The following is a 27,771-nucleotide window of genomic DNA, read 5'->3' as shown; positions in this document are numbered from 1 at the left end:
CTCCATGCCTGGGAACTGTTCCCATCCTGAATCTTGCTCCTTCACATTCTTTCATTGTAAAACCCTCACTGTTTCTCCAAAAGATTTCTAGCCACCCCAAATGGAGTTGGACCCTTGTCAGTGTGGAATCCACCTGTTAGTTCACTGTACTAATCACTGCCTTCTTGTTAGTATAATCTCACCGTTGCCAACTGCACTCAGAAGGCAATCTAACAGGTAAGGTGCCTAGAAAATTTGATTTAGCTACTAGATTCAATACAGGTATATCCATGTGAACATCTATTGAAATGAACTTCAGTGTCCTGGGTCATTAACGGAGTAAGACTAGAAGACCTAAAAGTCATTTCTGCCCTTAAAAACCTCTGAATTTATGGTATTACTGAGAGGATGGTATGTTAACTCTTAGCAACCAATCTGGACAAAATAAAATACTATCTCACTAGTTCTTGCTTCTTCTACAGCCTTTTGCACCTTGAAAAAATTCAGAAAGCAGAATGTACCTCATTGTCCAGATCTCTTCTGTAATGTGTAGTTCTCTCAAACCCTACACATCCCCACCTTACCCTGCAGTATCTTGTTACTAGTATCCTGAAAAATTTGGCCTTGTTGCTGAACTTCTGACACAAACTTATACTTTTGCATAAAACTAAGTCTCTTCAGATATCTAGAATTTTGAGACATTTTTTAATTGGATGTCTTCTGCACCCTCTGTTCGCTGTGTTTGCTTTCACCTGCTTTCACCTTCCACTGGAAGACCATACCTTGCACCAAAATTACTTCCCTAAGTGAATATCAGCTTCACCACAGTCCAGCAAGAAAATTAAATTCAATTTCACCTTGTTTTTCCAGTGCTATGAGGCACAGCAACTAAGTGAACATCTGTTGTCCACATACAAGCAACACAACTCTACAAGAAAAGGCCTATTAAATTCTAAGTAGATTTGGTCCTGAAAAAAAACCAAACAAAAAAGCCCTACAAGTTTTATACTCTATCCTGCAGTGTGTCAGCTGCGCAGGACTTATTGCCACAGTGCAGTTTCTTTAAGAGGCTTAGCAGTCAGTGTGAGCATAACGCAATTGAAATCAGAAGAGCTCTGCTCAGCTGCATCAGCTGAGGATCTATATATAAAATAGAATATTAAAGTTCACAAAAATTCTCTGTTATTGAGTATGCTGCTCTGCAGTTTTGCTGAAAACACCATAGAGAGATGGGAAAATATGTAAATGGGAAGTTGTTAATACTGTAGCTTTAGGTTAAAGTGTATAGAACTAAAATTAGAAACATTCTATCATAAATGATCTACTAGTGAAAAACAAAAAAAAAAAAAGAAAAAGAAAGCCTTTCTTCATTGACAGTGAAATATTTCTAATAGGCTTCTACTGTCCTGAGTAAGTTAGTATGTAAAAATACTTCAACATAATTATTTCAACATAACTATTAATATACTTAAAGTTTAAAATGTACATTAGACAGACAGCATGTTTCTAATTTTGTTTCTATACAGAGCATCATCTGAGGATAGACTACATTTTATTCAAACTTTTCTTATAATGGCATAAAATCTCTGCTATTTAAAAAAAAAACAACAAAACAAACAAAAGCAAACCTCTCATTAACAATGAAGCATTCCTGATAGGTTTCCACTATCCTGGCTAAAGTTGGTATGAATCTTTTATAGACCTACATCCAAATTGGTTGTATTATTGTGTATGAGTTCTTCTTCTAATATTGTTGTTATTTTAAGTCACGGATCATTTTGTAAACCATGACATGCAAACATTCATATAAACTTTTTTAAATTGGTGATTTAGAATCATTCTGATACACTTTCTCTCATTGTGGAATCTGAAGGAAGGTTTATAATATTGGTAATATTTCTAGGTACATTTTAATAGAATTCTTCTGGTTTTGTTTTTATGTCACATCCCTCATTGGAATATCAGAGTGCTTCTCAGCTGCATATAGAGCAATATAACGAGCGTCAGTACTATGCTATCTATACCCACATGCTCTCTCCAAAGGGTGAACGGTGTGCATTGAAGCATCTTATCTTGGTTTGTTCTTGAACACTGATACTTTCTGACATATTTGAAGTGTTATGCAATGCAAACATATATTCAGCCTTACAGCATAGGAAGCTGCTGCTCTAAGGGCTTTATCATCCAAAGTGGTGCCCCTGTAGAAAGCACCTGTAAAAGGACTGAAATAAGAAATGGGCTATTTTCAGTCACATGGCATATCTGAGTCTCTAGACCATACCAAAAGGCGTTAGTTATTTATTTTAAATAAAAAAATAAATTTTTTATTTCCTTCCTGTTTCTCTCTATAACGGTAGATATTGGGGATAGGGGAGATCCTTCAGGCCTCGTTTTAGTCCATAACCTTGAAGGAGTATGCTCTCCCACCCTGCCCCCCACCACGTGGCCCTGGGACCCCAAGATGGAGCACTCACCAGACCACCAGGGGAGAGAGGACGAAAGAGGAGGTTTAATTGTGGGAGGGGGCTTATATAGCCTTTGGGGACCAATCACAGGTGAGGGGTCACAATCAAGGTAAGGGGTTTACAGCCAATAAGGGAGGGGTTGACAAGGGACCAATGGGAACACCTTGGGACATCTTCCCAGGACACTCTGGCCCGAGAGATAAGGGATTTACAGTGGAGGTATAGGGGAAAACGCAGTGGCTCTGTAAAGAGCCCTCTTAACATGAGTTTAAACAACATTAAAAACTTCTGCTTCATCAGTCCACCTTTGGCAGGACTCTTTCCAAACATCCATTGCTACATCTCTACAAGTATTTTTAAGGTTGGTGTAACAATCCCAGATTATGTATTCTGTCTTACATTTATAATCATGTTTTGCAACTCAATTCATATACTCTGGAGATATCAGAATTGAAACATCCTGGAATATCTTTAGGGAAATAGTAAATATTAAGTTTATTTCAGGATCGAGCTGTATAACATTAAATTAAATCTTTTTTTAAGTGGAAATTTCTTTCTTTGAGGAACAATTAACTTACATTTTCCACCTTCGTTCCCTGTCTGGTGTATCAACTGTCACATATTTCTGAAATCTTCCGTTGCTATTGCAGTTTGAAGTTTTCCTTTTTTCTAACACTCTGCTTGATTCGGTTAGATTTGTGGCTTCTGAGAAAGCCTTGCTACCATTTAGAGGCTCATTAGGCCCAAGGCATAAGTATATAACGTAGTACTTAGTGTAGGTGTGAAAATTCAGCAGAATCCAAATTATGCTTTTCATCTGCTTAGTTTATCTCACATATTCCTTGCAGCTCTGATAGCCCTTAGTCTTTATTCTGATTTTTTGATGGGCTTGAACCTTCTACCCTTTTATTCTTTATTCCCTTTCACTTGCATTTTTTTTCTCAGAAAAAATTAGTAGTGTTGATCAATGACTGGGTTGCTTTGAATAATTCTGCTGCATGCAAGTAACCAGATGAGGGATTTCACTAAGATGCCAACTTGAGTTGATTTTATAAAAAAAGTAAGAAATTTTATATATATACTGAGAGAAGCTGGCAAATCTAAGTGCTCCCTAACAGAAGGAAATCCTATTTTCTATGTCTTGTTGTGCACCAACAAAAAAACTAAAGCTGGTGATTTTGAAAGACTTAGGATCCAAAGAAGTAACGTACAGAAAAAAACTAATAGGAACTTCTTTGTAGTCATCTCCAATGGTTGACAGAATTTTGAGCTTTGATCCTCAAATACACGCAAAATGAAGCCTGCCTTTAACAAGAGATAAACTGGAGTTTGTCTGCTTGTGGTTTGTTCATGGCCAGGATTTTTTTTCCAGTGGACAGCTAGAAGCTTTTTGACTTTGTGTGAACATAGGTAGATGCTCATAGCCTCATCATCGGAAGCACTGTTCCTGTTTCATTTAAATTTGTTCATAGAGTTAAAATAATGTTTCCCTGCACCACAGATTTCTTTAGTTTACAGGTGATCAGAAAGATGGTTTTATCAAAAAGCTATTTTGAACATAGTAGGTAAAATTTATACTCACTGTAGTTTTCCTGAGTTTTCTCCCTTAAGTTTTATTTGCTTATGTCTCCATAACAGATTTCTTTAGAATGGTTCAAAACCCTGGTTAAAAACATGAGTATCAAACAAGCAGAGGAAGGAAATGAAAGATGTTTATTTTCACTCTATGCATTAAGAAAAAAGCCTAATGGTTACTTATCACACTGGGACATTTGTAATAAATTGGTTTTGCTTCTAAGACACTATATGTACAAATCTATAAAGTGTCTGCATTTCCAGAAGATAGAGGTAGATCTTGGTAGATTATCTGAGGAACAAACAAGAAAGAAAAGGACATCAGTGCACAGATATTACTTTAAGATTTGGGTTTTTTAGAAGGAATATGCATTTGAAGAATCACAGACCCCATTCATTCACCTTGCCCTCAGGGATCAGCAGTGGGGCTGGTCTGCTCCCTGGAGAGAGCACTGAGGTGAGATCCCAGCTGACTGAGACAGGTCTCCATGTGTTCACCCAGCAGGTGACACCTACTCCCATTTTTATGACCTCTGGCCCATCCAGAGCTGGGTGAGCTGTCTGAGTGTCCTTGGTTGAGCTGGGCTGGAGGGACCCCTCTCCTCTGGGATATCTTTGGGTGTCACTCACTGGAGAGCTGGCATGCATTACCCCTTCAGGAATGTTTTGGTCACTCTTCCAAGATCTTGCTTGCAAACAGTAACTCCAGGAACTCTTTTTAATGAGAATTTCACTCCTGAGTGAAGCATGTATTGCAAGGAATTTGAGCATAGGCTTATAGCACTTCTGCTTCAGTCCAGCCCTGTGAACATTTGTAGATGCATTAGCAATGCACATTTTAGCAAACCTTGCCTGGGGGTTCTCAATGGCATCTAAGCACATAAAAATGCAGTTAATCTAAACTCCTATTTATTTGAATTTCAGGGCACATAACTCCATAAAATAGGAAAGCCAAAAGAAAAAAAAATAAAGGTAAAGAACCCAAAAAACCTAATTATTGCTTCTAAAGGGGGGGGGGGGGGTGAGGGGGAAATCTAGGAATGGTTTAATCTGAACTTGGAAGGATTTATATAATTGTGAAGGAGCAGAGTTGCACTTGTGTCTTCAGACCTAGCAGAACTAAGCCTCATACCATTAATAACAGAAATATAGCTTTAGCTCATTTTGGGGGGTTTTATTTAAAATGAGAAGGCACTACAACAAAGAGCAGAGGCCAAACAGCTTTGGGTATTAATTCAGTTTTAGTAGGGCTTGCTATGTACTGTAGCATTATTCTCTGCACACATTGATGTTCCTGTTTTCTCTCCACTCCTTTCCTTAGTGTTAAAGCTGTCTCTTCTCACTAATTAAATTTCATTGCCTCCCACTGAAGTGAAGAGACTGAGAGATTGCTGGCTGACTGTCTTTGACACACTTAATCAATCCCTAGAGAACAAATAATGACCCTATTTTTGTTTCTTTTTTAACTGGTAACCTTTTTTTCCCATCCTGAGACACAATTTCCCCAGTCATTTGAATTTATGTCCATCTTCAGTCTCAGGACCCTAATTATAAGTAATTCTGTGGTCATGGAACTAATCAATAAAAGGATAGTTATTTGTCTCATCTTTGGCATAAATATTAAACTTTCAATGTCATTTTGCCCTTAAAAACTCGCTTTAGTATAATTCACGTAAAACACTGGAATCTTGCTATCTGGAAACACCACCAACACTGTTTTTACCCAGTCTTATCTACAAAGTTATTTACATAGAAGTTGAACTTCAGTTACAGGGTTTCTATTAATTGTACCTCATTTTTTTTTAATTTTAAGGACAAATCCATGTGCAGTAAGCTCCACTGATTTAAGAGAAGTGACATCACACATGAATTCTACTATAATTCTCAATTTGGAACAAACAAAACTGGCTGCTAAGTACACTTGTTGTCAAGTAGTAAATCTGACCTGTTCAGACAGAACAAATGAAAGAAATAAGTAAACCTCAAAGGAAAAGCAGCCTCTACCTCTTTTACATTTGTGCATGTAATGTAGGGGATGAACGTATCACTTTTTTCCCATATAAATAAAGCACAACTTCTACATTCAGACAAGGAATGGTAAGATTAAATTTATTCTTAACTAAGTAGCATTCCAGTATGCTATGTAAACTGTGGAAGTCTTCACTTACTGAATCAAGATGACAGCTTTACTTGTACTTTAAAGCATCAATACACAGAACATTTACATACATGCCAGTATAGGTATGGGTCATTTTTAGCCCCTGAGGGAATTTCTTTCTGTCCCCTATTGACTTCCAAAATGAAGCCTTTGAAAATTTTCATTTTCCATCTGACTGCATGAGACCACATTCCCGTGGTGAAACTTTGCGAGATTCAATTACATTTATGTCAGCACTTACCATAAGCAAGCATGTCATAAACCCACTGTCATAAACCACCCAAATATCTAAGTCCCTAGACTATACAATTTGTCATGATAGCACTGAGGGAATGGTTTATATGTCTTTCTTGACATATAAAGCTACTACTGTACCACTCTTTTCAGACTTCTCATCATTTAGACAAGCTTTCCCTCTCTGGTCCACTATTTTTGCTGGAGATATATATATACTTGGTACACAAGCACAGTTCTGTTGCTGTGGAAATCAGTGTGTTAAAACTGATGGACTTTTTTCTTTTTATAATTGTTTAATGGATTAACTAACTACCTGCTTGTTTACTGAAGTCTCAGTTTTGCAGATCTCTCCATGGTTTAGTGAGGAAAATATCATCATGTTTTTATTTCCAGATCTGTCTAAATCCTCTTCTTACAATGACAGGTGCTATCCACACAGTATGAACCACTCTCCAATTAACTGTAAGACAGCTATGTAACCTAATAATTAGAAGTGGCAAATATTAATTTAGAGGGTTTCAGAAGACAGAAGCACTCACTTTCAAGACTACGTAAATTTCCAAATATAAGTAGCAAAATCTAAGATCTTTCATCCATCACAAAAGGGTATATGAAAAAAGGAGGTTTTTTGGTTTTGTTTTAATAAACTAATATGAAGAGCTTAATGAAGTGAACTGCACAATATTGGTCCTGCTATTTGGAATAACAGCTTGCTTATATTATGGGCAGAGTTAGAAGAAATCATGTGAATACATTCTTTCAGTTAAAAAGGCATGGTGATGCTCCTGATAGGTTTTTAGCATAGCAACATGGATATCTTACTTTTCTGAACAGTGAAACCCGATTCATGTTCCATCTGTAACCTGTTCTGGCACCAAAACTACTGCAAGTATCAATTCCATAACCAATATCTTATTTTCAATATGCTTTTAAGAAGAAAAATTGTTTCAAATTCTTTTGAAAGTCCAATTAATTATAACTTAAAGAGAGTAACCTTTGGAATCTTTCTATAAATGTTACTTTCTCATGTCTAAGGCAAAAATGTGGTACAACCCTCCACTTCTCTGCTTAATTCAGTGGTGAAACTCTGATGAACTTCAGTAGGACTGAGGTTTTGCTTTAGTTGTTTGTTCATTATTACTCACTAATCTTTATATCCTTACTGTGCTAAATCATTACTTCTTTCAGATCAGTTACAATACTTGCCATTTAATACTCCTATGAAATTGCTATCAATATTCATTACACATAGATTGGAAAGGAAAGTATCTGTTTTATACACTGACTAAATTATACCAGTTAGTCAAGTAATTCTGAGTAAAATTGGACTCTTTACGTCCCCTTGCTGTTGTCAGTCATACTGATAGGTGGAAAGAAAGATCCATTCTTTCCATGGCTAAGGCTGCATAGGAGTAGCTCATGGCAACTGTGATCAAAATTGCTGTTTGATGATGTTTGAAAGATTATTATATTTTATTTTGAAGTGTCATTCTATTCTAGCATCATCAGGTTATTTTTCACTTTCACGAGATTTCTGGAACAGGAAGAAAATATAGTGACATCTAATATACAACACATTTTGATTCATATGTCCAAGGAGATGCACCATATCATATGAAAAATTAAAAACAAACAAAACCCCCAAAATTAAATCCATAACAATACCAATTTAGTTTAGCATGAAGGAATAACAGAATGTAGAGTTTCTGGGATCTATTCTATTTTTACTGGAATGCTGCTATAAAACAACTGATGTAAATCCCTTTGAGTTTGTCACTGACTACAGGCAAAGGGTAAAACCCTGTGGCAAAACATAAACACTGAGCACAGCTCCATGGTCCCAGTTCAGATGAAAAATCCATGGAATTCATAAGAGTTGTTTGCTTGGGGAGGAACTGAAAAAGCACTGCCCCGACTTGTGATAGCTCCTGGTCGCAAACTCTAATTATTTATACATCTGCAGAAGACAAAGGAAACATATTACCTAGCTGACAGTTATGGGTATCTTACTGCTACTTTCTGCTTTATGCTTGTGTTATTCAGTGCATTACAGTTTCATATATATAGATTTCAATTCTCTTGGAAACCAAAAAAGGGATTCACTTGACCTTACTTCAAAATTCTAAATGCAGAGGTCAACATCAGAGCTGGTTGACTAGACTCAAAATTTGGCAAAAAAAGTAGGCAATTTTGAGATATGAATCATCTCAACTTCAGGCAGATACCTGAATTCGATAAAATAAATTACACATAAAATGCTTTTTTATCATCAATCATCATAAAAATAGCCTAGACCACTGTTTCAGATACAGACTAAAGCATTATAGTTTGGTCAGTTAAATCTCCTCCTCAAGAGGAATCAAAACCTTTTATTACAATACCAATCACAACTCAAAACTGAAACTCATCAGAAAAAGGAGGAAAGAAAAAACTATTTAGCCTTTTAGACAGTAAACATTTTGTTTGCTAACACCTCTTACTGCATTTCCCAAGTTAGAGAGGGCAAGGCAAGGATTGATACAGAAAAACTATAGTGTTAGATTTAGTAAGTCCTCTATGTGACAGCAGCCAGTACTAGAAGTGTCAGAGCTAATTATTGCTGTTTTACTTTGTTGTACTAGGGACTTGAACATGGCACTGAACTCCTGGGGCTGCTGTGGAAGCACTTGCCTAGAGAGCAGCTGTGTCGCAGCACGTGCTTAGCAGGTGGGCTTAGAATCCCTGTGCTCTGGATAGTGAACAGCTAATGGCATATGTGCAGGTCAGGGTGAGCTGTGGTGAGCAGCAGTGTAAGGACTTGGGTTTGATTCTGGTTTTATCTCATCAAATAGATTTTTCCCACTCTTCTTCCCACTATAGCATGTCATTTCTTTCAGCTATCCTCACAAACTCACTGCTCTTGGCATGTGCAGACATTTGAAATGTTTTTTCTTTCTGTTTCTCTCCTTTCCAGTTAGGAAAAACACAAATGTAAGCCTTAAATGACTTAAAAAGCACAATCTTTAGCTATACTAAATGATACCTGTGATAAGAAAGTAATCACGTGAGGTTATCTCAAGCCTGCCAGGTCATATCACATTATGTCAACAGTGATGTAATATCTTTGAGCTACTATAATCCAGAATGATTTGATAAAATATGGCACACATTATGTCAACATTTTATTAGAAAGGAAAGAATTTAAAATCAAGCTATTAGCAAGTGACCGGTTCACATCAACTTGTACCATGCCTGTACTGAATGCTGTATATAAACTTTTTGTGATTTTCCTCCCTGTTGCTTTAAAAAGTGACTGCTACTTGCCCATAGATTGCCTGTCTACAATTTTTTGCCAAAAAGCGTCTGAAAACATTGAAATACAGCTCTCAAATTGCCACTGGGCAAGTAATATCTATTTATGGTTCCTTACAGTCTGATCTTCTTTGTGGGCTTTGTTTCTTATTGAAGGAGAACAGTTTAATTCCTTTCGAAGAGACTGGGAATCTACTCTGTTAGCCCAACTCACATTTCTGCCTCTCAGTTAATCCTAAAAAGACTAAGAAATGGTAAACTCAGCCTGGATGCATTCAGTGTAAGAACTTGAGCCTTTGTTCCCTGTAGTTCTGGTGTCCAGTTATTCAGACTGTTCTTTTACCCTGTCTAAAATTATAATTTGAACTGATAATTTGTAACAGGTTAAAACCATATCACCAGATATTATGCTCAAACATGGGCTCTGAAGCCAGTTGTTGGCCTGAAGAGTTTATAGTCTTTTTTGTACCACAAATGTGTGATAAAGAAAAAAAAAAATGTTACTTTCAGAAACCATGGTAACAGCACAAAGTTTTCCTAGGTAGATGTTCAAGTAGCACAAGCCATTGTAGCCATCATCATTGCTGCAATGTCTGTCAGAAGTCAGCAGAGTCACCCATCCCTGTTATCAGCTTGGACACTGCAGGATTGCAGCAGCCACCCCCTGCTATAATGACCAGCCTTTCACATTCTCACATTATGCAACCTCAGCTGCACATAAAGACAGATGAGCAGAAGACTGAAGTGCTAAGGAACCATAATATGTTACATACTGTCAAAGATATCCTAGAATTCAGGTCTAAATTCCTGTTATCTATGATTTTGAAACTCTTCTAAAATAGAAGAGTTGGGCACTTAACTCTCTATGGCTTCTGTGGAAATCCATCCACTAAGTAGTTGCCCTAGTTTCAGTTTAGCAGTATGCTATATCTTCTTACATTGAAAGGTATTTCTCAGCATAAATAAAGTTAATATCATCAAATCCACAGACTTTGACACCTAAATGGAACAAGGAGTAAACACACTATGCTTTAATCCTTACTGGAGCCCTAGAGCCAATAACCACTTCTGTGAGCACAGAGGAGCTCAGTGTCCCTGGTGGCCATACCCTGAGGGCTTTTCTGTTCCTTGTCAAAGAATTAGACTCAGAAGCACTTCAAAATCCCAGGGCAATGCAATGTATGGTGCCAGACAGCTGACTGTCACAGAGGCTTGATTTGAGGTAGATACTTCAAGTTTCAGGCAGAGATAAGTATTTCATTATGGATAGATAAGTAAATAAAGACAAAAATCAGTCCATAAATAAAGCAGCTTCTGTATCTCTTCCCAGTCGTGGCTCCACTCCATGATAAAACAAAGTTTGTGAAAGAAACTATCCCTTTGCATCTTTTCTGAAGAATGGGATATTTTTGCTAAGTTTAATATAGGTTAGTATGAAAGATATTGTTCTATCTGTGACTATATAAAGCAAGGAAGGTTTTGATGTTAAAAGGACTCAATATTTTTATTATAATAAATGTGGAAAACACACACAATGTGCCAAGCACATAAGCTCTTCTATGAGTCAATATCAGTACATAGAAAGAAACTTGTTTTTTTTTTTTCTTCCAGTCATATCAATTGTCTTATGGGAGATAATACACAGGTTTCCAAACTGTGACGTGCTTAAAACTAATTTGGAAAGCCCATGTACACATGTGGGTACAACACCGTAAACATTTTTGAATTAAAAACATTTTAAACACTTTAAAATTCAAGGAGAAAACCTTCCTAGGATTTTGCTGCAGGATATCTGTCAACAGTTGTGCTGGCTGTCATCAGCCTCTGCTATGGTAGTTATTTAATACAACTCTTTTATCTACTGAAATGAACAGCTTTGACATGGATACCAGCCCATTCTTTATGACTTGTGTGAGACCCATTCAGTGACCATTTGGAAAATATTTACTGGATGTATCCCTAGCAATGAGCTAGCTGTAGAAATTTATTTGGCCTTTTCTGGAAGTTTGGAGCATCAGCTTTATGCTGGCATGAGTAGGTTGTTGTAGTTATGTAAGGACTGCACATATTTCTGAGGCTTACTGGGTTAAGAATCAAGCAGCTAAGTAATTTAGGACTACAGAACAGGGGAAAGGGAGTTTAAAGAACCTAAATGTGAACCTAGATCACAAGTAGGTCTGGGGTATTACACCCTTTGCAGCTTCTGCCTCCAGCAGAAAGGCCCATGACCACTAGGAAGCAACATAAGGGAAAGTAAATGTCTACAACGTTTTACATATTTCACATATTTCTGGCAAGTCTTTCCAAAGACTGTGTTATTGCTCTACTGTGGAGATAAGATGTTATGATATACTATAAAAAATAAGGATTTTTTGGTGATGGGACAAATATGGCAAAATATTTTCTCATCAAGCTCCAGGAACAGGAAGCAAATGGTAAAGACTCCTCCAGGGTGATTATAAATGTCTAACAAAAAAGTTTGTAAAATAAATGCTGAAGTGCTCTGTAAAACACACTATAGTAGGAACAATTATAGTTACAGTAAAATAACATGGTGCAACAAAAAAGGTGAAGTTTCATAGCAAATTTTCTAACAGTGTATAACAAAAGGATTTTTGTTCCCTTCAAAGCTTCAGCCACAGACATTTTTTTCCTTACTATGTTATTTTCAAAGATTATATCTTTTGTAGTCTCTACACCTGACATTTGATCTTTTTTTTGTGCATGGTATTGATTTCACAGTTAATGTTCAAGAGAGAATTCCTTTGATTTGTGATTATAAAAGTCTGTTTTGGATGTGTTCTGTATGTTCTATTGTATGTTTAGAGCAGTAACAGTGACGATTATTAAAAAAAAATCCAGTGAAACTGTATATTCCCTAAAATGTCTAGAGGATTAATGCCTAGGATTACAATTGATTCATGTGATCAGTCTAATGAGAAAGGATAGAAAGGATCTGTCTAATTTCTGTTTGTTTTAACTTTTAAATCATATTTGTGCCAAGAGTGTCCTTATTAAGAAACTTGCTATGGGACTTCCACTGTCTTCTCATGTACATGCTTACAGTTTGCCAGTTTGGGTACTAGCGAATCTTCCAAGTTTCAGGATTAATTATTCTTTGTAAAACCTAATATCTGGGGGGCAAAAATTGTTGCTGATATGCCAAACTGAATTTACTTCTTTAAGTGTAGAAAAGAGAATAAACAAGTTTAATTGCCTTAGGTTGCTAAGCCTAGAATAGAAAACATAAACTGGTTTCAAAGTCAGTGGTGTTCTACATGGCCAGAAGAATCTAACACCAGGAAACCTATCTGCTGCTCTTAGTTTTGAGATTAACCCCATTATAATTAAATAGAAGAAGTTCTACTTATAGACATTTAAAGTTGTTTTATTAACACATTTTAGCAAACAACTACTTGAATATTGATAAAAATATTGTGGTTGCCCATGTTCAACAGTATTTTTTTTTAAATTTTTATATGTATGATATAAACTACAAGAAACAATGATGCATGTTATTACAAATGATAATATAATGCCAGAAATCCTAGCTGATTTACTCTGTAATTTGAACTGGATTGGGCTTCAGTCCTATAAGACACATAGTTACATTTATAAAACTAAGTTGTTTCACTGAATGTGCATATCAGAGTAAGGCCACATTGTAAAATCTACTCATTGAGATTATGATATTCTTTTTGTCACAAACCTTTCAAATGCATTTCTTGAAAATTAGTGGTTAAAAAAAATAATTTTGTTAAGTTGCTGTTTGAGTGACACAGTATTTCCATAATGATGGAACCATAAGAAAACATTAGTACCTAATAGAAAGTGAATTAAAAGTCTTAATGAAAATTTTGGTGGATAAATTCACATACAAAGGGTGACCTCAATAAAATCTATTAATAAATGACATTATCATCCCAACGGGCATGCCATAGTATTTTTAACTTTATGCTGGAAGCACAGAAAACGTGCATACTTTCTAATAATATCATAAAATTGCTAAACAATGTTGTTTGTGTTTGGCACAAACTAACACTTGCACAAATGACAATATTTGTTTGTGAAAGACTTTGGGTTTAGCTTACATTTTCCAGTCAGATGAAGAAATCTCAGGGATTATGTTTCAGCAAATAAATTGTTTGCAAACATAGTTTGAGAAAGGCTCTTATAGTTTGCACTGTCCACCCTATAGCATGTTGCATGACTGTGAAATCTTTGAGCTCCATATACTCACTAATAGATAAAGGAAATAGAGGGTGACTTTGTAGTCTGACAAGAAAAGAGGGAGTTTATTTCATGTTTGTTTTGCTCTAACCTTCATTAAGCTTAAAATGAACCAGACATTTGTTTCAGACATAGGATGCTTTGTGAAAACCCAGTTCAGAATATTTGAATTTCAATGACTGGAAAAAACATGACGGTCTAACTTTTGCATGTATAGTTATTGCCAATATATCTGTGCCATTCAATTTTTATTACTGTGTAGCTTTAGCTTGTAGAAGACTATCCAGTCAGCTAAATCCCTGCAAAATATTTATTTTATCCAAATCTTCTTTACATTTGCAAATCCTGACTATACAAAATTTTGTATATGGCATCTCTGCAATGTTTGGGAGACAAAAATCTCTGTATACAAGTCCACCATCTCATAGGCCCACAGCTGTTCTTCACTGCAGGTTGGCAGCACAGCAGGTGCCCTGTGGTTTGTAAAGAACTATCGAGAGCTGGTCCCCTCCTGGAGAAGACTTTGTCCCAGAAGCACCAGGGAGAAACTGGGAAGGGAAGTGTCTATCAGAAATGCCCTTGGCAGGGAAATACCCTCTCATTTATTTGCTAATTTTATCTCAGTCACATAAATGATGCTGATGTTATTGCAGCCAAGTGCTGTTGCAGATGAAACTTTCAGAACTCCTTCAGCACCCACTCGGGCACCTAGAGTCTGTGTTATAGACCATGGCATAGATCTAGATCTTCCGGACATAGACAGCCTCTGGATACAAAGACTGTCTAAAAGCCCATTGGTATGTTCTTCTTTAAAGCAAAAATTAAAATTGCTATGAGAAAGAGAAATTAAAATTACTGGTGGAAAGTGCATATATACAACATGATTGAGCTTCAGTGAGCTTATGAGATTCAAGACCTTTTGCTCTACATAAGAATAGGCTAATTTCTGTAATGCTGGGATGAAAAATCAAGCTGTTATTCTCAAAAGGATTTTTTTTTAATTTCCCTTGGTTTCTTCTGCTTTTCCTTTAATTGAAGTTGAGAAGGATAAAAATTAAACAAATGTCAAACTCTGTATCAAGCTGTTACAGTTAATAGTCATAGCAGGAAACTTTGTAATAATAATATTTTAAATCAAACTTATTGGCAGAAAACAAGCAATCAGTGTGATTTGAGAACTTTCTACAAGAAAGGTTTTCCAACAGAATAATGTTCTTACAAACATTAAATCATTTCCAAAGGAAAAATTTCAATTTTGTAAGAAAAAAAAAAGGTATGATTATCCTTTAGAAAAATGGAAATGTCTGCATTCAACTACGTATGTAAGCATTCCAGTATCTGGGCTATCCATTGGCCTGTGTGGAATTAGACATACCCCTCACAAAGATACACTCAACACACCTCAACACTCTTCCTGAAAAAGGAAATACCTTATAAAATTCTGTGAAAACCTCAGCCTTTGAGCATCTTCAAAAGATTTCTCTATTTCTAGTCAGTAAACATTTTAATAATAGGCAATAATCCTGCCTTTAGCACAAGTTGTACTGCATAAATTAGTATCTCAACAAATATTACAGTGTGACTGTATTTTGAGTTTTGTCATCTGAAGTAAATAGCAAATGTGAACTTGGCATTTGCCATATGGTTAATTCAATTACAATCAATAATGAAATAATGAGTGAAAGTACGGAGAGGAAGAAACCTCTGAGCATCTTGTCAGGGGGAAATCTGAATACAAATGACATCATCCATGTTCTTAGTTAAGTTGCAACATCTGCAGCCTCAATAAAACGGATGTAATTTGGCTGGGTAAAAATCAACATAAAAAGAACTTTGTTTTTAAAGAGAAAGCAAAATAAACTAATCTCATTGCATTTCTCAGTAGAAATGCAATGTGGTGGAGAAAGAACACCTGCACTGAGTTTAGATCAATTTTATCAAAGCATTTGATATAGAATCTTATTAAATATTCTATGAAAGATTTATTGAAGTTGTTTTGGATATAAATGCCCAAGAAAAAATAAAACTGCAACTTACATGCCTGCACATTATGTGCTTTGTACTTTAATAGAAAATTTGTTGCTCATATATTACCAACACATTTTTGAATGCAAGGTCTACCTAGAATGGTGCCTGCTCTGTCCTCAATAATGCCTTTGAAATAAATCCTTGTCACACATTGTAAGGTATTCTAGATCATATACATACAGCTGCTAAGCTGATGGTGGCAGTTTTATTGTTGTTTATAATGTCTGCTCTGGTTTCCTGCTTCGAATTAAGCATAATCATCTTTCCTCTCTTAAATTCCTACCTTTTCTGTCAACAATGTTCAAGAAAGTACATTGACCACAAGGCAGCATTGCCCATGGGATCACCACCGTGAAGAGTGCTAGATCTGATCTGAGTGTTTCTGCCAATTATCAAAGGAGAAACACAGAGCTCTTTAAATGTACAGGTAACAGCGAAGAAGGAAAACCTCGCTTGATCTGAAGAAAGAGCAGTAACATTTGCAGCCATGTTCATCTGCCTCCTCCATCTCCTTTTCTCTGCCCAAACCTATATCAAGTCAATGCAGCTTCCAACATGCAGTCAGTGCCTGGGAGCATGAGGCCAGAGATTACCAGCACCAAAATCCCTATGACCTTGGGATACATCCAGCTGGAGTGGCAGCACTGTCATGATTTCTTCCACTCTGCACCGCCGAGACACACCACCAGGCAAGGACAGACACAGGCACCTGCACAGCTACCCCCATGCTTTGTATGTACACCTGGCAGGAAGACTATATTAATATTTAAAAAGGGGATGGAGCATAGCTGAGCTCCTGCCCCACTCTCTGGCTTTTCACTATGTGTTAGTCTATGGACACCCTTTTGCAATGCCTAGAACTTGGTTTTCAAAGAGGAAAGTTGCTGCCATTTCATTTATTGTGAGCCCAAAATTTTTTGACACTGCCTGTTAGACTATCTATTAAGAGCTCATTAATTTACTTTTTTCTCTAGCAAGAATGGCTTAATTCTTTATGCTGGTGAACTGCAACCTGGCACAACAACAAGGCCAGAAATTCTGTTTGATTATCTCTGTTAACAAACAAAATGAGCACAGTTTTCTAAAAAAATTTTTTCAGCTTGGAAATGTTTGCAATTGGCTGCTGCCTGAATTTGGTCCATGAGTTTGGCAATTCTGTGGAAGCTTCAATGCTCCCAAACCTGAATTTTTGCACTTTTTATAAATTGCGGAGATGACTTGTAATTATGTCCACAGGTTCAGACAGCAGTTCATTCCAGTATCAAAATGGTTTTCTTATCCTTTTATTTGTCCCTTGACTATTATAATCTTTTGCATCCTTTTCGCCTGAGAACTTCCACATAAAAGGAAGAAAAATCCCTCCCTTCAGCTCTGGCAGACTTTCAGCTGTATTAGTGAACAAGCACTTTCAGACTTAGATTTTCTTACAATATAAACTAAGGCACAAAGCCTGTTCTTGATGATGGCACCCTCAAATTGTCATCTCTGTGCATAAGAAGTCTAATTCCAGACTCCAGGTGGACAGCAGGGAGCTAGACAGTGAAGACTGGCTCTGCACATATATAGATTAAATGTTTAAATATGTTTTGTAATATTGTCAGTATCTGTCTTGGTCAAAATATTGACCACACAGTGAGACAACACAATCTTGGGAAAATATTTCTGTAAATTTTATCTTCAAGGTAGAGAGCATGTTAAAAGTTTTTCCGGGAGTAAATGAACATCTCACTTGATTTTGGCAAAGCTTCACTGAGGTTCTGAGCCCCTTTGCTTGCACATGCAAACACACACACACAACTTTGATTGGAAGTACAGTACATCATGATTGGTTTAACCCTAAATAAGCAGAACTATGGACCTTCTGCATGTCAGGTATAATTTCCAAAAATTTTGCTTTGGGTGCATAAATATTTTCTGAATTCTTTGGTGTAGATTGGAAATTCCTCCACAGACCTCTAATGGTGTAGCCATGCTCCCCAAGAGCTTTCAGCCCATCACTAAACCTACTAGTTTCTAATCTACTGAGTCTGCTTGCCTTCTGTGTGTGTGTAGTCACCCAGGCTGTTTCTCCAAGACAGTTCTCAACAGGGTGTACAGGAAAGGAATAACTCTGACCCTCTCAATGAACCGAATGAGTTCAACAGGAACACAATCCAGATTTAGGTCTTAGTAGCAATGCAGGAAACGAAGTAAGGTTTGTCACATTATTCTGGGTCATACTGAGGCAGATAAAACAGAGAGTGACTTGCTTTAAACTTCTTCTCAGTTTAGTCATTTTGCACTAGCTCTGTATTAAAAAAAGAAAAAGGTCCACAACAAATACTTTTTTAGAAAGACTTGTCCTGCTGTCAGTTCACCTATGAGAACACTAAACTGAAATACACTTTAGAACTTAATTCATAGCGTTTTGGTGACTTAATAAATACTTTCTCAGATATTGTAGATATTTTTTTTTCCTGGAGGAATGTTTTATATTCAGCCCATTTGAGAAGACCAAAAGTCACAGAAACTTAGCTAAACATTTCAATTATCATCCCTTGTCTTCTTGCCTTTACCAGATTATGATAAGCCTGAGGCCAGATCCTCATCACTTAGCCTGCAGACTACAACATGTCTGCTGAAGTCACTGAGATCCTCCTGGACGTTAATAGCAGCAGGCCCAGCTCCTACCCTTTAATTTGCATTGCCTCTGAACAAGACCCTCCCAAAGATCAACACAGGAAACAAATGAGTTCTCACCACAGTGGAGAAGAACCACAAGTTTTTATGAAAAACTTTCTCTCCTGCTTGTTTCTTTCAATATTTCCTGTTTGTCCAAGAAGTTGAAGGACACCACTAAAATTCAAGGCAGCAAGTGGTGATATCCATGCAATGAATTGAGCAGCTGTATGATAAAATTACAGAACCTTTGATCATATTTCCACCTTCTCCCCACTAACCCACTTCTCCTGGGATTGTCCTGATGTTTCAGATCCCAGGGCAGATTTGCACAGCAGCATCATCGTATTACATTAAATAATAAAAAAAAATTAAAATTATGAAAAAATAGCCTGGAAATACATATTTCAAATTTTTTCCCAGGTGCAGCAGGTGCTTATCCAAAATTACACATCCCTGATATCTGGGATGAGTGATATGCTGGAGCTAGTTTAGTCTCTTAGATTTTTACAGCCCATGAAGGACAGGGAAGGTTATGCTTAGACAAAAAAATTGAGAAACTATTGTTATTTTAGCATATTTTCTCCCTATTAGGCAGTGAACTAACTACAAAGTAGTGTGCAAAATATTTGTGGCTATATAAATATATACACACACGTATAAATACACCCACACACATACAGACACCCCTGCTTAGGAATGTCCTGCTGTTTTACAGTCACTGGGTACACTTCTGGGATATCTGCCAGGACACACTTTGTTTAAATACTTTCCCGAGGGAAAGCCTTGACCCGTGGCTGCAGACTGGAAGCTGAGGAGCCTCACCCTGCACTGCCACCTGCCAGGGCTTTGGTTGCAGAAAGCTTTGTGCCACAAACTAATACATCCCTTCACAGAGCCTTGGCGAAGCAGCACAATTTCTGGCCCTGTGAGCCTGTAAGCAGCTCCCACACATGCAATAGCTGAGGGAGTAGTTAGCTTCTAAGAGCTATCTATGAAGCACATTGTTGCAGATCCGTAGTGCTCATATGTCTCCCCTGCTCACCAAACTTGATTTTAGGCTATTTATTTTGGTGATTTGAAGAGGGTGTGGGCTGTTGTTTTTCTCAGATGGTCAGTTGTGGGACTTTGCAGTGTGCGTATGTCCTCAGACTGGTGCAGAGTAATCCCATCAAAGCGGAGGGATCTCCTACTGTCCCTTCACGAGCAAGGGATGGTAAATATGGAAAAAACCCTATTTGCAGGGTTACTTAATGACATCCATGACACTACTCTTAACAGCTTGATTTTTAGAAATGTGTTTGTTATTTGGAGTGATTGAATGAAGATTCTTTGGAAACCCATTTCAAAATATGAGACACTTGCAAACACTCCCCTCTGTAGTAGCCCGGGGGAATAAGGCATCTTCCACTTTGGAGACAGAGGATGAAATGGACCTTTATCAAAGGGAGGAGCTGACTTATAAAGGGCAGGGAATAGAAGGTACTGGAAAAGTGGGTGGAGTTAGGGAGGAGCTAGGGAGGAGTTAGGGAGGAGAATACTAATACAGACCATATAGGGAGAGAAAAGGGAGTTATTAACCAAATAAGGGATTACTAATTATTGAGTTACTGCAATGTGACATTGGGAGCCAATCAGGGAGTAGGGAATAAACCGGGGCACAGAACACTGAGGATTTTTTCATAAAAACTGGGGAATAGGGTACAATAAAGGGTAAAAATACAATGAACATTGAACATGAACACAAATGCAGAGTCTCAACAGTCCCATTCATCATTTAAATGTATAGAAGGTGTTGTCCTCAGGGGTCCTGCAGATCTTTTCACATATTTCTATTTCTTTTTTCCACTGCTCGTAATCAAACCTCTCCTGGTCTCCCACACCCCTCCACTTCCTGTTTGCAAGAAGTTAGTTTCTCCCCTGTAACTGCTCTGTGCCTCATGTTTTACTGTCCATCACCACAGTCAAACAATATTGTTTTCAACTCTGTGTGGATGGGCCTGGGACCACAAAAAGCACTGAAGACAGCTTTGTGAACATTCTCTGAGGGATTCGGCATGCAAAAAAGTATTTTTTTTTCCACAGTATATAAGTTGCTATCCCTTCACTGGAAAGTCCTAAAGAAAAAAATTCCTTCCCCGAAAACATGCAAGGCATAAATAAAAGGGATCAGATCAGAAATACCTCTAGGGTGTATTTTATCTTCCACATTTGAATGATGTAATTATTTTCAGTGTTACCTTAGTTTCAATGTTTTCATCATTATGAAAACATTTCTCAGATTTTAGACAATTCTTTTTTTCAGACAGTTCTCTGTTGTCTGAAACCCCTTACCAATTCCAGCCTTCCAGATGTCATTTTCTGTTCTCCTAAGTGGCTAACTTAGTCTGCCTGCCCAAATTGTGCTTCTTATCTGCAATGGTATTTCTGTGAGGATAAGACTTCTGTGATTCCATAGGTATTACCAAAGAAACTCTTCCACAAAACTATCACAAATTTCATAAAAGGAACTTTTTCAAGTTTTTTTCTTTTCTCCTGGCATGCCTTTAAATCTTAAAACAGACAGCATTTTGTCTGTCTCTTATCTACCCTCCTCCTAAGTTGACAAATTAAAACATAAATTGCTCTTAAGTGATTCACCCTCTGCAGTGGTTGAATTTTGTGCTCTGTGCATGAAGAGTATATTCCATTATACTTGTTAATTCTTTTCCTGCACTCAATTTCTGGAAACCCACATTCAATCAGCCTTTTTCCAGAGGGACACGTAGTGGTGACTAATTTTACGTGAGTTCCTACTGTAGTATGTATCTGCTGTTTCATTTCCTTCTTGCTAATGCCTACAAATATGTCTCTCTTTATCTACAGCTCTCTGGGAATGCTTGTGAAATTCAGCTTCTGATAAGGATTTGTGGCATAAAATGTCGGTTGAAGATATTGTAAGATAATACTTCTCTATAGCAACATGGAAGAAATTAGCCCATATATCCTATGGGACATTGTGAAAGCAGTTGAGAGGGACAAACTAATTACAGTACCTCCTCAGCACAAAACAGACAGATTAGGAGAGCTACATCAGTTTAAAATTGTCTGAATTTTATGATTATATCCTTCTTGTAAATATCATGTCTTCAGTTCACTTGATAAACTTCAAATCAGCATGCTTAGAATCTATAAATAAAGAAAGGACACAGGTGGGATTTCTAAAAGCCATATAAATAATTTAGGCTATTTATGTGTGTTTGGAAATCACTTACAGTCTTCTTGGAAATTTCCATCCTAAATTATAAGCACTTCTACCCAGGTTATAGTATTCAGATTCTTTCAGTTGTGATTATATGAGTATCTTCCAGTCTGATGTATTCACAATCACTAGATGTTATCAAGTACTTGACAGAATTATTTAAAAGGCAAGAAGTAGTGGAAGCATATTTTGGAGTAACTGTTGACAGATGTTGGATTTTAGATTTATTTTCACTCTCTCTATATATATCTGCTTTTTATCTCTCTGTAAATATATGTGTTTGCATAGATAGATACAGATGTTAGGAGAATATTAAACTTATCTACATATAAACTTCAAGTATCTCTCTTCTGCCATTCCCAGAAGCCTTACTTGTTATAGAAGATTTTAATTTGGTGCAGTAAATCACTGCATGAGCTTGTAAACTCACTGGTGTCTTCTTGGTTAAACATACACAAACAATTTTTTAATAGAAACATCTAATTAGAAGCAATAGACATGTTTTCATTACTGTCTACATGCCTGGTGTTACTCTAAAAATACTGCTAAACTTCAGTGGAACCCCAGCATTACTATATATGAAGCATGAAATATCAGTGGCAGATGTCAGGGTGCTCCAAGCTATTTCATGAGCTTCTGGTCTGTATTTCTTCTGGGATCACATTTTAATTTGGCTTGGGAGAGGTGCATAGATGTCAACTAGCCAACTTCCAAATTAGATCCAACTTCAAAGTTAGATCAGCTCACACGGGGTCTTTGAGCCATGTGTAGCTGAGAAGGCCGTGTCCGGTCAAGATCCATTCAGCCTACTTTCATAGTTCTCATTGTTAAAACATAGGACTACTTTGTATCATCTGTTTAGCGCAAATAAACACTGATAAGAGTGGAAACTGAGCTACAGATTAAAGAATCGACTTTTCCAAAATCACACAAGAGGCCTCAATTATACAGTAAAGATGAACTGAAGATTAGTAATTTACATGTGTTATTTTACTTAAAATACATTAAAGAGAGAAAACGTTTTAAAGACAGACCATACCTATGTTTAGTTACTCAACAGTGAATCAGAATGTTGATGTCTGCACTACCCATTTTCAGGTTATGGCGTTAGCCCTTAAGGCTAACCCTCTCCTGCACCTGCAATTTTTTCTCTATACTGTTACCTGTCCTGGAAGAATCAATGTCCTTTCCTCTGCTGTGTAACAGTATCTTCCAACAGTTTATTACTGTGGACATGAACTTAAGGTCTCTTTATACAAAGAAGAAAAGAAAGTCTTCTTCAAAGGGAAGATAAATAATGAGGCAAAAGTTATCAGCATAAGCCACAGTGGCTTTGGCACACCACACATACTGGTGTGTTGTGGCAGTGGAAAATCTGGTGAGACAAAGAGGCAGATCTACCCTAGTGCTGGGCAGTATAAAGGAAAGGTACTCACATTTACTGGGAAATTTCAGAAACAGTGAAAATTGTTGGTGTCGCAAATTGTGCTAGGCACAGATCCGTCCAGCTAGAACAGTGAGATGCAAGGAAGGAAGAAATTATATAGGGTATCAAAAATTAAGCCAAGCAGTACAGAAATCAGAAATAGAGACATGATGTGATCAGAGCAACATAGTGGTAAAATTATCTTCCTTGCTATTTCTTCAAGTGTATCACAAAATATGATGTTTTTCTTTATATTAAATTTTTCTTTATTCCGTCCACTTTCCATTCTCCCAAGAATGGAGGTTTTGCTTTAAAATTAAATATGTTTAATACCATATGTTTAATGTATTCATATAATTATAAAAAATTGGAGAAAATCAACCCATTTATTTATCCAATGCATGGTTGTTATAAATACTTCTTCCCCAGAGTAGAAAAAAATTATTCCTCCTTTTTGATATCTCAGTCTCCTATGGCCTTAATCTGCCCAAAAGTAGCAATAGCATTTCTTCCAAAGTTTCCATTTCTTCCTTTTGATCCAGGAAAAGTTTGGACCTGCAAAACTGACAGTTACTCCCTGATAACAGAAGCTTTGACAACAGTCCAGGCCAGCTGGGACTAATTGAAACAGTTTTAGGGAGGCAATTATCAACTAGCACAAGATGCTGTATATAAGACCAGGAGCAGAGCAGTCTGCAGTTGGCTTCAGGACTTCAGGTAGTAGTTAAAATATACTCAGAAAGCTTAGGTGACTATTTTAACAGCTTGAAATTTTTGGTTGTGTTTCAGTCTTGAGATACAATGGCAGAGAGCACAAGGCAAAATTTACAGTGACCATTTTTTATTCTGCCCTGTAACAGCATCCCTAGCAACATTGTTAATTTCAGATTCCTCGATGGTACATATTATCTGGTCCTGAAAGTTCCCTGTTGGGCACCCTGAGCATGCCTCAGTTGTAGTACCTGAGGGAAAACCTCACAGTACCTGGGCTTCGGAGACCCCCTCAATTGCCACCATTACTCACCATCTGAGCAAGCCACTTCAACAGAATCATCATAGAATTATGAAATGCTTTGGGTTGGAATGGACCTTGAAGGACACATGATTCCACCCCCCCTGCCATGGCCAGGGATGGATTACCTCCACTAGACCAGAATGCTCAAAGCCCCATCCAGCTGGTCTTGAACACTTACAGTGTTGAGGCATCCACAGCTTCTCTGGACAACCTGTTTCAGTGACTCACCACCCTCACAGGAAAGAATTTATTCTGATGTTCCCCTTTGGGGCACATTTCTGATCTGCTCATAAAATAGCCCCCAAACCTATTTGTTTGCAGCTGTGCCAACACTGCTTGAGGCATTTTCCTGCCAAAGATGAAACTGTATTGGTGTAGTCCATTTGCATTAAAAGCTAGTGCAGGAATAGCAGTAGGCATGAGGAGTGTGCACACACCTGCCAACACAATCGCTGGCAGGCTCCACCTCAGGCTGCAGCCCATTCTCCCAGCAAAGCATCCTCTGAGATGGAAAGTTGTATAGTTCACAATGTGGTAATCCCACAGTGTGACATTTCCACAAATGTGAATTACATGGGAATGATTTTTGAAATTGCTAAAAGCTAAACAGGCAATAAGAAATGAGAAACTATGAGAAGTACTGCACCAGAAGGCAATGGAATTCTCACTGTCTTCAGTGGAAGTATGGATTATTTTGAAAATTTTATTAAAAGAATATTTATGTCAGACAAAAGGCAGCTGTCAAATGTTATTTGGTTTGAGGTGACAGTCTTTGTCTATGTGTCCTCACGGCTTGCTCTCGGCTGAGCAGCTGAGCAGCTGAGCTCTACATCTATTCCCAGCTCAGTGCACTGCCACAGCCCATCTTTCCCCATGACCTTCCTCCTTCCTACCTAAGGGTTTGCTGTTTGGATGGACAGTCCCCACTGTCCTATAAATCAGCAAATGCCAGGAGGTTTCACAACAGCTCTGTTACCTATAGGGAATCTGGCCCAGAGGTACTGATTAGTATCTTTCCTGAACAGTGGAAAATTATCTATATCACTTCGTTGATTGAGCCCACAAATGTTCCAGATCCTTGATAACTGACTACTGAGTTTAAAACTGCAGAAAAAGTTTGGTTCCTGAACATTTAAGCAGCTTCTGCTGAGAAAACATTCCCTTTGGCACACAGGTACCAGCTGCTCTGACAATAAGCAGCCATGGGAGAATCTCGTTTTAAGGATACCGGTTTGTTAGATTAATTTTTCTCTTCATGGCACTCAACATGCCTCAAAACAGTGTTTGAAGAAATTCTATTTAGTCCAAGTATTGTCTTTGGAATTTTTATTTTTCATCCTAGATGCTCCTTGCAGCACTGCTGCTGTCCAGTTAATTTGCAGCATTCCTCCAGTCCCAGCACTGCCTGTCCCACATCACCATGTTGCAAGGAGTTTTCAAGTCTGGAAGAGGTAGAAAGCTCATTTCTACTTCTGGCCTTCATCCTAGCTTGTTGAATGCATCCATACCTTTTGACTCCTCTTTAAGATGGGCCTTTTCTCTCCCAGGGCTGCCCCAGTAGAGGCACCTTGTCTGTCACTGCCCTGAGGCAAGATTCCTTTGATAGTGCCTGCAAGGCTGCTTTTCCCTTGGTACCACTTTACAATAGCTGTGTGATGTGGGGTGAGATAAAAAGGAGCAGCATATGTAGCACTCTGTCTAATGTAGGCATCAATACAGTACAGGGAGTTCCCAAATTGCAGAGAGAAATCCAATTCTTACCAAGGAAGCTGTGAGTGTTGCGTTTTTGCAGTTTTTCTGTGGAGTTTTTGTTGGAACCTACTACACTTTTTCCCCATATCCCCTAAGTAAGACTGTCACAAACAAGAATATCAGCCTCTCTGAATAAGAATTACAATAAGTTTGAGAAATGGATAGTTAATTGATTGTCTTGAAACAACAGGGACATTACAAACTTACTTATGAAGGAGAAACTGATTATGAGAGTTAGGCAGGTGCTCATGACTGTTAAGGTCTGTTACTCTCTTCATTAATAAAAAAGCGATATAAAAATATGAGAATATTTATATGACTTTATCAACTAGCAGTAAAAATTATTTACAAAAAAAAGAGAATAAAAAAAAAGAAAACTCTTTCTAGAACCTATTCTCTTGTGATTTTAGATTGCTATTTAACTGAGCAACAGAAAAAGTTTTTAGACAATGTATATATAATTATTCAAGGTTTACTAACCTGAAATCCAATACAGTGCTAGAAACAAAGTCATTGCAAAAAAATTAGCAAGCAGATATCAGGGATACTGGTTTGAATTTGTACTTTATAGTGTTCTAAGGTGCAAACTCTGCCACAATATCTCAGAATTTAGAATGAGAATCTTTTTCCTCTGAATTCCCACTGATATTTTTCTTGACCCAACAAAGAACTTCAATATCTTCTTTACAGCATTGCTCTGCTTAATTTTTACAAAAGTTTGGAGTTGCACTATACGTTTCACTGGATTTGCCTATCAAACCAATGCAGTTATCCATTTCTGATACCACTCACAGCTGCATTACTCTTTTCTAATAGGTTTAAAATAGGGTCAGATTCATGACCAAAACCCACCAAAACTTCCTGGAGTTGCTACTACAAGTTGTTTCCTGGATATTAATGGACTATAAAAAAATATACCCCAATTACAGCCTTTTTTTTATTTTGCTTGGGCTAATGTAGTGTGATTTAGTGTGTAAAAATTAAAACCAGGCAAACAGTTGTTCTTGTGTAATGTTTACAATAGAAACTGAAAATAGTGTGGGAAAACACCTCAGCAAGCTGAAAACAATTTGGTATGTTGCCATACGATTATGGTAATCACCTGATTTTTTTTTTTGTATTTTTTCTTATCCTCATTGATATCCCCTTCTTCCTGTTCCACATACTGAAAAGTACCCTTAAGCTGATTTTGCAACCATGTCAACATATAAATTCGAATAACAGAGCTCTAAGAAGTGCTTATCTCTCATTAACATGGGCACAGGAATATCATCACTTCATGTACACTACAGATTTAGCAGTTTCATCAATGCCTTTATGAAATTTGTTTGCCTTTATAGATTGCATTTAAAGGTATAAGTGTCTCATATTTTTCTTTCCCAAGATGATTTGTCAGTTCAAATCAGTGTTGTTTTCAGTATTGATAAAAGAAATTCCAACTAAAACTATCTTGTAGATATTTTTGTGTAGAGCCATCACAGAAGTTTATTTACTAATACATGTTCTACCATGATAGGATATGAAACAAAATGCCTGTGTCATGTCACAAAGATTTTTAGAGATTAAATATGAGAAAGAATTCCAATAGAGTTGCACCAGAAATGAAATTGTCCCTTTATACCTAAAGAAATAATCATCAGAGTGGGGTTTTTTTGATGGAAAGATCTCTGTCTTTCCATGATGATATTACAACCAGCTTATATCACTACTTAACAG

Source organism: Neopelma chrysocephalum, unplaced genomic scaffold (genome assembly GCF_003984885.1).
Source record: "Neopelma chrysocephalum unplaced genomic scaffold, ASM398488v2 Primary Assembly neopelma1_61, whole genome shotgun sequence".
NCBI lineage: Eukaryota > Metazoa > Chordata > Aves > Passeriformes > Pipridae > Neopelma > Neopelma chrysocephalum.
This window is presented reverse-complemented; position numbering follows the sequence as displayed.